The following is a 13,472-nucleotide window of genomic DNA, read 5'->3' as shown; positions in this document are numbered from 1 at the left end:
TGTCCCACCTCCCCTTTGACCTACACATTTATATATTGAAATCTTTTTTTTTTTTTTTTTTTTTTTGAGACGGAGTCTCGCTCTGTGGCCGGGGCTGGAGAGCAGTGGCCGGATCTCAGCTCACTGCAAGCTCCGCCTCCAGGGCTTACGCCATTCTCCTGCCTCAGCCTCCGGAGTAGCTGGGACTACAGCGCCCGCCACCTCGCCCGGCTAGATTTTTGTATTTTTTAGTAGAGACGGGGTTTCACTGTGTTAGCCAGGATGGTCTCTATCTCCTGACCTCGTGATCCGCCCGTCTTGGCCTCCCAAAGTGCTGGGATTACAGGCTTGAAGCCCCACAGTATTTTAGGAGGTTTGGGGCCTTTGGGGAGGTGATTAGGTCATGAGGGCAGAACTCTCGTGAATGTAACTATTGCCCTTATATTATAAAATAGGCTTTAAAAAGCTTGTTTACTCCTTCCACTCTGTGAGGACATAATAAGAAAACCGCCTGCAACCCAGAAGAGGGCCCTCGCCACAACCTAAACATGCTGGCACCCTAATCTTGGACCACCCAGTCTGTGATATTTTGCTAGAGCAGCCCAGTATACCAAGGTACTTGGTCACTCTTGCTTTCTTAGTACATCAGGAATAGTATCCGTAGTACTGCTCAAAAGCATATTTTGAATAAATTAGCTAATATATTTAGCATTGTAGAAGATTGTCTCTTTATAATGTACTTACTGGTATTACCCTTGCCTGATATTAGGGTTTCAAAATTTAACTGTTGTAGGAAAGCAATAATAGATACAGAGAGATCTGCTCTGTTATATATAGATCTAGGTAGATTAATACATTACCTAGAAATATGTAGACATCTCACTATTAGGTGAAACAAAATATGTAAAAAACTATAAGCACAAAGATGTGCCTAGCAGTCTTCTTTATCTTATCAAATATCAGTGTATTCCAAATGTTCCTAAATAGGGGAATGTTTAAATTGATTATAGAATTATGCTTGAATGGAATAATATGTAGCCATTGAAATGATGGATATAAAAAAGGAGGGTTGAGGAGACTATGTCACAACATGGAAACTCCTTATAATAAGATGTTAGTCGATTACAAAGTAAGATACTAAATCATGTGGACATCATTATTGTAAGTATGTGAAAACGTTTGTATGAAAATAATGATTGCATTTAAGTAAAGAATTGTGGAATTTTTTGGTTTATATTTCTATTCATGTGATTATGTTACTTTTATATAAAGTATGTAATAATGATATTTGTAACTTTAAATGCAATAGAATCTGCATTATGGGTGACAAAATAAGAGTTGGTCTAACCTTTGTGATCCTTAAGAGAGAAGATACAAAGAATGAAAACCAATATTGACTGGATCAAAAAAGAGATTTTACTTCATGTGATTAATTAATAGGAAATAAATTGCTAATTCAATAAAAATTGTTTCTTTTGCAGAACTCTTTTTGCCCGACAGAATGTGGACAGCAGAACTGTTTCATACGTGGGGAGGAAGGCCCGCCTGGAAGGTGGTGATGCTGGCGCAGTGGGAAATGCATCAGTGTGTACAATTCCTCTCTGGTCTTTGTAAGTAGAAATGCTCACTTTCTATGTGAAACACCTAAATCATTCGATGCAAAATGCAGAATAAATTTAAAGGTAGAACAAGCAAATAGCTAAACAAAAGAGTGTTTCAGAAAGGAAATATATCAAGCCTTGGCTCAAAAGCAAAACAATCTTTTCATGAAGGGATGTGTTCAGAGCCTCTATTAAATGCATACTCAATCACAAAAATAAAGCCCATCTGTTTAATATTAGCTTTTGTAATAAACATTTTAAAGAAAGGGATGTAGAAGGCAAATATATATTGTAAAACAAAATGTGTACTCTTGGGATAAGTAAAACTTCCTCTGAAAGAACTCCAAAGCTTGTTCTTTATACCAAAAGCAGTAACAATTAGTTGCATGACACCACAATAGCAGAGGCATATTCCACTCTTTGAGAGGAAAGGATATGAAGCTGAAAATTGAGCATACGATCCCATAGTATAGAATGCCAAACTTCCTTGGATGCAACTTACCAAAGCAAAATTATATAGCTGAAGTGTATCCTAAAATTTAGAGACAGAAATGATATATTTTAAAATCATGACTTAGATATAGTAAAGTTTCTGGCTACATTAAGAAGTTAATTGTCATGTACTTCAATACAGAATCAAGATGTACTAATTTTTATTGGTACACTGGCATTAAATGAATATATAGCATATGTTTAAAAGGATGTATCTGAGAAAGCAAGGTTGAGGGGAATAGAATACTAAAGTCTAAACTGAGGGTCGTTTCAATGTTTTATTAGCCATTTTATGCATATGAACACAGACCATATTAGATATTTAGCAAGCAGGGGGGAAAAAACCTGTTTCTGTCAGGGAAAGAATTACCTCTATTGAGAAACACATGTGAATAGGTCTGTCTAGTTCGGAAGAAGTTGCCTCTCTTGGTCAACGTTGGATGGTATGGAGCTGTTCTATCCAGTATAACAAGCACTAGCCACACAGAGCTATTGAAACGTACATGGTAAATTAATTAAAATCTAATGTCACGTTTAATTCATTAAGTGCTTAATAGCCATATATGATTAGTGGCTACCATATTGTGTAGTGCAGATTACAGAATATTTCCATCATCATAGAAAGTTCTATTGTATAGGACTGGTCTGGGTAAAGTTTGAGAGAGAGATAAACTACTCCACAGGAATCTTGGACTTAGAGATGAGTAAAACTTTCACAAAGTGGCAAGGGGATCTGAACAGAGAGGTGAAAATTGCAGTGTGGTGAGAAGCTAGAATCTTGTTAGAAAAGAGGAACTCTTGACAATAGAAATGTCTGAAGTGTTTTTTCAAAAACCAATACCTAATATTCAATGCTCCACCTCCTCCCACTGATACCTTTTGTTACAAATCTTCAGGAAACCTAGAATGGAACAACACAGCAAGGGCTGCTGCCTGGGCATTAGAAATAGAACACCACACCCAATGGCTAAAGCTGGTGGCCAGAGATAAGAACTTAGAGGCATCTCTCCTGCCTACCAGACTAGGCCCCCTGTTTTCCCGCCACTTCCTTTATATAAACGACTCAGGCATTTGCCCATGAGCTTAAAGTGACCCATATTCTGCTAGCTGCCACTCTCTCTTTCTCTCTGCCTGACCTTTCATTCCTGCCTTACATGATCGAGGGACAGAGAGCTGCCCTCCAGATTCATGGCACCCTCCCTGCCCAAGGTCTGTAAGTAAAAAGCTCTGACTTTGTTTCTTTTTGTGTTGGTGTATTGAATTTTCACCTTCCATCAGAAGAGTCAGCGACTACCCTAGACTGGATTTTCCAAGGGAGGCCAGGACGAACACGACAGCAGGCTCCCAGTGCTAAGGCCATGGTCAGTAGGCATAAACTGGACACAGGTCAGGCAAGAGTCTCAAGGATGTCTGGCAATAGAACCAAGTTCCCCATGTGAGGGACATCCTGGTCTCAGGTCAGACAGCTAGGCATTAAGCCATCTGGTAGGTGAAAGAAGTGTTCTATGAAAGGCTCCTTTTCATTTCCTGTTAGGGCAGGATTGCTAGCCTCTCTGGTACTGGAACCACAGTTTAGCTAGGGGCTCTGAAAACAACTCTCCTCCACACATAGCCATGGGTCAACGGTATCTGGGGCAGTATGGGTCAGTATTATATTCAGCAGATGGAATGAAGCATCGAGATTAGAAATTCAATAGAAATAGCAACTTTTTTTTTTTTTTTTTGAGACGGAGTCTCGCTCTGTCGCCCAGGCTGGAGTGCAGTGGCCGGATCTCAGCTCACTGCAAGCTCCGCCTCCCGGGTTTACGCCATTCTCCTGCCTCAGCCTCCGGAGTAGCTGGGACTACAGGCGCCGCCACCTCGCCCGGCTAGTTTTTTGTATTTTTTAGTAGAGACGGGGTTTCACCATGTTAGCCAGGATGGTCTCGATCTCCTGACCTCGTGATCCGCCCTCCTCGGCCTCCCAAAGTGCTGGGATTACAGGCTTGAGCCACCGCGCCCGGCCAGAAATAGCAACTTAAGGTCAGAGGTGACCAGGTAAGAAAAATAAGACACGGGCGCCACCTCAGTACCCCAACACAGCCATCGGAAAGGATCCCCAGAGAGCTGTCTAATGCAACTTGTACTAAATTAATCTAAAACGACTTCAGTTGATTGTAGAATTACTTCAATTCTCCAACTGATACAAGTTACACACACGTGAAAAAAATTATAAATTACTGTTCCTATGTCTTTATTTCCTGACAGGCAATAAACATTTTCTTAGGCATTAAGAAGGATGAAGTAAAGAACCCAAATGCATTCTCCTCTATTTATTCAGCTCAGAAAAGGCTTAAGTTAAAAAGACCTAGAGATAATTTTTATGAGGTGGAAATTTCTTGACTGACAATGAGAGATCGATCATGGAAACTTCCTCTCACCCTTCTTTTATCTTTGTCGGCTCTTTGCTGCTGCTTTCAGATGTGTTAGGAATAGAGAGAAACTTCTGGCAGACCTATTTTGTGAGGTAGATGTTCTAGCTCAGAATAAAGTAAAGGCTTATGTCACCATATTTCTTGGTCAATACCAGGAAGACGTTTAGCTTCTTGGGTGGGTGCAAGAGTAACTGACTGTTCTTTTGTTTTCCAGAAACCAGTAACATCCACCGTATTAAACAAGAATTTGTTGTTTATTTGTGGATTTTTTTAAGTCTTTTGGTCAGCCCTGCAAATAATAAAGACGTCTAAAATTAAATGAATACCAAAATAACTATGGCATTTCCTTAGTTAAGCATAATGGCTTCTTCAGAGCAGACTCACTGCATAAACACTGAACATTTTCTTTCCCGCCAGTCACATCTGTGAACAAGTTTACCACTTGGGAAAACGAGAGACTAATAACTATGTCCAGACACGGGTGGGCACAGGTGCTTCAACAAACCATCCCACAAACACACCCCGGTTCCGACAAGTGAGCTATTTCTGACTGATCCTTTGAGACTTCCAGTCACACTGTGTGTTTGGCCTGGGAGCAGGGTGACCCACTGGCAGGGCAGTCAGCATCATCAGCTCAGGGGATGGACTTTACTGGCAGAGTGCCTTCCCTGAACATATTGACTCTCCCAACAGAGAACGGCAGCCCAGCGATTTATTAAAAGCAATTGTGTGTTTCCTTGGTCTAGCCAAACATTTGGTGCATGTTACACAACCCTCTAAGACCAAGCTTCAGTCTGACTCTGAAGAAAGCTTTCCCCGCCTAGTCCCAGTTATAATGGACCTCTGATCTCCCACAGCGGCCATTTTCTGGGATGTTCATTGGATACTTAATCATGTACTGCCTTGTGAGAGGTACTTCTTCCACTTGTAACGAACATTTTTTATTTTTCTCATTTAAAATGTTTGCAATTTACCCCTGTTAAATTACATTTATGGGATGGCATTGTATTGAACTCAGCTTGTACACAAGGCCCCAAGAGACCAGCCCAACCCGGAATGGAGTCATGCGTGCTAGGTGCCACATAATCAAACTGATCATGGCTTTTAAAAAGCCAGTTTGAACAACAACAACAAAAACAAACCAGATTTTCAGCAACCAATCCAAACAGGTCCAGTCACCCTAAGCTGGCATGATAAGGAAACTCTCTCTTCCTTAACCCTATAAGGAAAGTAAATTTTAAACAATGAATCCACACTTTGTTTCCTGTTTTATGTTCTTCAGCCTTTCTGCCTATCAAGCCTACTCCCTCTGCTCAGCTCATTCGAGTGCCTTTCTGTTTTGTAGATGGAATGCTGCCTGATTCACAAAACACTAATAAGAAACAATCTGATATTTTCAACACAACTTGCTGGAATTTTGTTCTTTTTCACCCTTAACTAAATTTCATACTCTTTGATGGTAAAGACATTTTTTAAAAAAATTATTTGATTTGTAATAGTATTAAATGTGACAGCTTATGTCTAATAGGCCTTAATCTATTTTTGTGAATTTGAAAATAGGTTTTTAACACTGGAATTTAGAAATAAGCATAAACTCTTAACCCCTTATAAAATTGTTTTGGGTAGCAAAATGTCATTTATCTAGCATTCTAGTAGTGTCAGAGGGAGAGAAATTCTCTTTTGTTAAAGTTGGGGATTGGTGAGTGTGTGAAGAGAAAAGGCAGAACAGATACTCTAAGGCTTGGGAGATCCAGAGTCATTATTCAATGGCTAGCAGAAGGAAATCCGCTGAATCAATTAACTACTCAAATGCATACTGCCTGTCTCTAGAACCATCCAGATAAAAATCAAATGCTCTTCTCTGCTTCCTAACACCCGCTCTATGGAGGCTGGTTATTTTATAATAATGATGATGTTCTGGTCATAGGCACAGAGTATCTGGATTTTGCCTATAAGTGCCACATTGTATGCTCACATATTGAGTGCATCAGCTAAAACATGTTCAATGTTTAGCAAGTCAGTGGTTTTAGAATACAAAGTTAGCAAACAAGTTCTTTTTTCAAATGACATTTTACTTCAAAGACCTGTGAGAAGTGAACATAACCTATTATTCTTGAATACTCTAAAAAAAAATAAAAAATCCTACAGAATTAGAATTATTTGGCCTGTGCAAAAGACAGAAAATTTTGAGAACAAATTAGCTGTTCTCAACCTTTTCAAAAAACAAAGAGGAAATGCACAAATAAAATACCTTTAATACATGTATAGCAAGAGGGGATTTTTCCTTTCATTTTTGAGAATGGCAAGCATGTGTGTTTTTATTAAACCGGAGGCAGACTTTGTTATCATAATGGTGCATCAAATGTAGATATGCATGAAACCATTACCATAATCACGATAGTGAACACATGGATCACCTCTGAAAGTTTTGCCGTGCCTATTTATCTCTCTCGCCTGTCTCCCAACCTGACCTCACCATCCCCAGAGGGACACGGATAACCTTCTGACACTATAGATTAGTCTCTATTTTCTAGAATTTTATATAATTGGAATAATATATTATGTAATCTTTTTTGTTTGGCCCCTTTCACTTAGCATAATGATTTTATGATTCATCCATGCTGTGTTCAGTACTTTTTATTGCTGAGTAGTATGCCTTTGTGTGGCTATATCAAAATTTGTTAATCCATTCACCTGTCGATAGATTTTGGGGTTGCTTCCAGTTATTGGCTATTATCAATAAAACTGCTAACATTTGTATGTGAGTCTTTGTATGGGTATATGCTTTTATTTCTCTTGGGTAAATACCTAGGAGTGGAAAGCCAGAATCATATGATAGGTGTATGTTAATCTTTTTAAGAAACTACCAAATTGCTTTCCAAAGTGGTTTCCATTTTACATTGCCAACAGCAATATCTGAGAGCTAAATTTCCTCTACTTCCTTGCCAACATTGATGTGATTATACCTGTAATTCTAGTTATTCTACTAGATGTGTAGTAAAGTTTTGTGGTTCTTTATATTCAGCTTATATGTTCAAATGCCAATTTATGGAATGATATTCTCTCAACTCACTATGTTTTAAAACTACATCTTTACCAGTAATAATCACAGTGTCACTGGCCATAGGGGCCTGGTAGGATTCAAAACCATAAGGCAATCAATATCCAAGTGGAGGCGTCTCATCATCTTGTTGACTTCATGGTATTTGTAGTTGAGGGAATGCTGGATCACCAGTGTGTCTGTCAATTTCTCTTTGGAAAAGACCCAGTGAAATTGTTGTCATATTATATGAGAAAACACCCATCTGTGGCACTGTTTTCTTTAGGTCTGTAATTTAATGAGCAAAAGAGACAAAGAAGAGGTTCTTAAGCTACTTTGTGTTTGACACTTGAGAGAGATGGGTAGGGTCAGGAAGGGGATGGACTAAGCATAAAGGGCCACACTGCCCTGTTTTCCCAGTCCTAGAACAAGAAAGCTTACGTAAGAGGTAATGCTTTCAGAATCCATCAGTCATGTCTCACACTGGATAGACTCTACCTTCTGGTGTTTTTATCACTCACTGTTTCAGTTCCCTTTTAGCTCACTCAGGAACCCAGTTTCCTAGGGAATTTTTATGGCTGTACCTTGGACTACAGCAAAGCATGACTTTGGGCAGTTGTGTAGCCAGATAGAAACAACAGGGCTTGAAGAAGGCAGTGGGTTGTATCTCATCAGGGAAGAATATATTTAATGGGAATTTTAATATTTGATATATTTTCCCTTACAGTAATACAGTTTTCCCTTTTCCCTTACTGCTCTGCAACAATTAAGGCCAGACTCAGAGTTTTATCATTCCGGGAAAATAATGTATAGATATTCCCTGGATCAAAAATGCCACTCCTCAGATTTGAGTCTAAAATCAGATTTTTAAAATATTTTGTGAAATAACAGCATTAAAATTCAGACCCTGTTGAAACAAAAACTTTTCAAAAAAAGAAATTCCAAACTTTTCTTTATATATCAAGATCAAAACATGGGAGTGTGAACCTAAGTATTATAAGCCACAGTAAAGAAAGGAACGAAGATACGGTATGGGGAGACTTCATCTAACAGAAATAAAAAAAGATTTTTCTAATTGCTGTGAAGCAGAGCCAAGAGAGGGTGAAGGTTTGGCAAGAGGTCATATACAAGTGTCCTAGCTCCTCTCTTAGTACCAAAGTCCCTGTGATGGTGAGTAGAAAGATACCAAACAGGAACAATTCAAGGGCATTGGGGCTAATGGACTGTGTCCATAGAACCAGTCTGTGAGACTACATTCCTTAGCAAAGACCGATGTTCTGTTTGGTCTTGGTGTCTGAAGAGAATAGCAATCGCTGAGAGAAAGGCCTTGAACTATCTCACAGAATCCTGCATGCCGCAGCAAAATGTGGAGGAAGCAGGCAAATGCTCCGGGCTTCCCCTTGGGGCACTGAGGTACCGGACCTGCCGCCCAAGGAAGTCGATGGTACAGGGGTTAGTGCACAAAAAGGCAATGATGAAGTTCATGGCCAGTTACGTGTGAATTTCAGTACAAGTGCATAGCACCAGTTCCGACAAGGACAGCCACCACTAGCAGGCGTCCGCCTGTCCCTGCCAGTAAGGACAAAATAGGGCATCTCAGAAAATGCTGAAGACCAGAGAATGGCATGAGGAAGAGATTACCCTCCCCAAATGCTTTAAAAATGCATTTGCTTCCACTTATATCCAGAGGTCAGTTTGGACAGAAAGAAAGGGAGTAGAAACTTTGAAACTGAGAACTAATCCTGATAAGAAATTAAAACTAAGAGAATAATATACCTTTGATTGGCAAGCGCAATTATTTTTTCTGCTATCATCAGTAGGAATGGGGTTTCCAAGATAAGATGAGATCAGTTTCCGGATATAAAGAAACTACATTTTGTTGCAGATTTGAATTGTGCTGTGTGCTTTTTACCAGCTCCCCCGACCCCAACCCCCAACAACCACTGCACCACACGTTCCTATGTGTTAGCAGTGATCCCAGGCAGAATTCTCCAGGGATAGCCTGGTCCCTTAGCCTCATGCAAATGCCTCTGATCTCCCTGAGTCCCAGTCTAGAGCACCATGGCTACTCTTTTCTCTGAGAAAATGATCCTGTTGCTTTGTGCAGAATACAAATCTCCGGGAATAAATAAACACATATAATGATGCTTTGTTGATTCGGGTCATCTCACCCTTTCTCCTATAGAGGGGAGGACAAGCGAATTAGACACTTGTTTTGACTCTTCCTCAAACATGGATAGTGTATATGAAAAGGAGACACAAAGCAGGTTTACACAAATCTCTTTTTTCTATTCTGTTAGTCTTATATATAGTTCTATAAAAAACACATAAAAATGACAGAAATAATAATTTTTAACTTCTAATTGATTCTAATAATCACATAAAGTAGAAAACTTGACACAATCAGGAATTATAGTTGGTCATTAATTAAAAAGTCAGTTAAAACACCTACTTACGAAAGTTATACATACCTTTCCCTTTTAAATTAAAATATGCATTTATTCACCATTATACAAATTATACAAATGAATGCACTTTTGCTCACCAATCTTTTGATTTAAAGCCAATAGGTCAAATGATTAAACACATGCTGTTATTATTCATAAAATACTTCACTGTGTATTATTTATAATTTATAATTTTTATTTAATCCACTTATTTAATGTGGATTGAGCTCTTGAAAATACTTGTGAAACAATTTCGGTGTAAAATCATTCTAGAGTAAGATGATTCTCCACTCTATTTTTTACACTAACTATCCACAGGTAATTCATTGGTAATTTTTAATTACTCATCTCTATCTGATTTTGAATAAGTTTTCCACTTAATTTTCATAGAAGCAACTTTTAAAATGTTTTCATTCATAGTTTATTGATTTATATAACATGTGTTTAGTTTACACATTTAATGTTATAAGTACAACTGGCATAAATTGATTTGGAAATAAACACAACTGGTTATGGGATTGGTCAACATATATCTCAATTGGTAGGTGCTTGCCAGAATAAAGTCTGCCAAGAGTGAATATTCAGTAAGCCATGGGCAACAGTGTGCTGGAATGGAAAATACTGGTTAGTACGGAAAGTTGATGAATTGGTCATAAAGTAATAGAGTTTATTACAAAACCATTCCCAGCAAATTCATATTGCGTTACATAGCAATATTTTACAAAGTTCACCAGAAGCATCCTTTATCAATGAAGTCAATCAGTTTTCATGTGCTGCTTTGTAGTGCTCAGTAAGGCACTCTCTAATATGATTTGTTATTTTTGTCTTCATACAGGTTGAGCATCCCTTATCTGAAAATCCAAAATCCAAAACTAACTGAGCACTGACATGACTTCTCAAGTGGAAAATTGCACACATAAGTATTTAATACAAACTTTGTTTCATGAACCACATTATTTAAATAATGTGTAAAACTACAATAGATCAGGCTATGTATATAATAAAGGGTGTATAAATTTCATAATAAATATGAAATAAATTTCATAAATGAATAACGTAAATAACAAATGAATTTAATGCTAAGAGGGGTCTCATCCTCAAGATATCTTATTATATATATGCAAATATTCCAAAATCTGAAGAAATCTGAAATCTGAAACACTTCTGTTCCTAAGCATTTTGAATAAGAGATATTCAGCCTGCAATCTATTTATTTCCTACCTGGTCCTCTAGCTTTGAGATATTGAGTAAGTTCTGGGTTTTTAATGTACATAGGAAGCTCCTACCTTGGCATTTTAGTTAGTTCTATTCTGCTTTTCTGCAATTATTCCTTATTTCTTGCCATTGTTTTGCCTACTTTTTATCAATTCCCAAGATCAGTTCTATACCATGTTTTAAATAAGCAATTTTTCAAATTGTTTACCAATCAATAAAGCCGGGACAGGGACACTGTGATGGTTAATTTTATGTGTCAACTTGACTGGGCCATGCCATGCCCAGATATTTTGTTAAACGTTTTGTCTGAGTGAGAGTTTCAAGAAAAGATGACCATTTGGATCCGACTAAGTAAAGCAGATTTCCCATCCTAGGATGGGCTGGCCTCATCTAATCCACTGGAGGCTTGAATAGAACAACAGGTCTCCGGTAAGAAAGTTTGCTAGCTCAACCTGTTTTCAAGCTGGGGCATCAGTCTTCTCCTGCACTCAGACTGGAACTTATATGATTGTTTCTCCCATTTTTTAGGGCTTCAGACTTGGACTGGAGCTACACCCCCAGCTCTCCTGGGTCTCCAGCTTGCAGAAGAAAGATTGCAGGACTTCTCAGCCTCCATAAATGCATAAGCTAATTCCTTGTAATAAATTTCTCTCTCTCTCTCTTTCTCTCTCTCTCTCCTCTACACACACACACACACACACACACGTATCCTCCTATTGGCTCTGTTTCTCTCAAGATCTTGACTAATACAAGCACCTTTCAATCAGATTGGAGGCTGCCTAATGCTGGAAGTGGGCCATCCATCTCTACTGCGCTAAATTTCAACCTTTTAGTTGCCTGATCATGGAGAGGTCTAGGTGGCCTAGGTAGCAGAAACACAGTCAAAGGCTTAGAACAGCAGCTATTTGTCCTCATGTATCTTAATATTTTAGCAAGTACAACTCTATTTGTGTGTGACAGCAAACTACAGAATTCTCTTATAATTCTAAGGCATTTTTAGCGTGTGTGTGTTTGTGTACACAAATGCATATGCACACTAACATAACTCCGAGAAATGATTTCCACTGACAAGTCATAAAGAGTTGCAAAAAACCAATATGACTAATTTAGTACATAATACTAATTCTTTTTAGACTTTTCATCACAGGCGGTCAAATATTAATAATTTTACCATAAAAGTGGAGGTAATCGGAAAATATTCTCACTTCTGACGGAATACTTTCAAGTTGAAATGTTGTTATGTTTCAATTAATAGCCTGGATCTCGTTAAGTCATTAACACATTCCAAATTCAGGGACACAAATTTGAAGTAAAGCAAGCGGGAAGGAGGAGGGATCTTTAAGCTTTAAAATATGTCCCTGCTTTAAGCTGAAGTTAAAGCTGACCATATAGAAGGCGTAAAGTACTTTTTAGTGTGAAATGACGTTTGTGGTTATGTTTCTATTTGATGAGAAATGTTGTTTGTGACAATCATCCATCCTTACTGTGAAATTTTATTTTTATTAAAAATGTGGGTATTACTCAAGTATTCATAGGTAAACTCATATGCTATCATGAATTTGTTTCAAAAGAATTCAGTGGACTGGTGGAGCAGGAAGTATGGATAAAATGAGATTGGCTGTGTTTGATAATTATTAAAGCTGGTGATGGGTAAATGGGGGTTCATTATATTATTCTATTTTTATGTATGTTTGAAGTTTTCCACAGTACAAAGTTTTTTTCTCTCCATTTTCTATTTTTCTACTTTCACCATAATTATACTTGTGTCTCTACTTCATATTTTAAAATGTAAAATAAAAGATCATTAACATGGTCTGTATCCAATGAAAATTAAAATAAATCATAAAATAATGAGCCCTTGTTCATAGCCATTCCATTATTTGTCTTTTAATCATGATAGTGTTCTTTATGGAAATTGGAGAAATTACTTTGGGTTCATCATTACAGAGTTAATAAAGTTTAGAGAATTTCTGTTTGTTAATTCATTTAACAAATACTGAGAACCTCCTTTGTACCAGAAACAGTGTGGGAGGGTTAGCTGCACTGAGGGAAAATATATTGTTTTCATTCCCCTCCAACAGACAATTATCAAATCTATGCTGCATTTTAGCTATTTTCTTGTTTATCAGCTCAAGGCATGTAGCATCCCTTATGAAAATATTGCTGAGTTTTGCTTTCTGCTAAGAAACTTACTACTTTTAGAAATAACATGTTTTCATATTCTGAGTATTTTTTAATTTATTGATTTCTATAAATAGTCCATCATCAAAGTGGGATAGATCAA

Source organism: Colobus angolensis, unplaced genomic scaffold (genome assembly GCF_000951035.1).
Source record: "Colobus angolensis palliatus isolate OR3802 unplaced genomic scaffold, Cang.pa_1.0 Scaffold62, whole genome shotgun sequence".
NCBI lineage: Eukaryota > Metazoa > Chordata > Mammalia > Primates > Cercopithecidae > Colobus > Colobus angolensis.
This window is presented reverse-complemented; position numbering follows the sequence as displayed.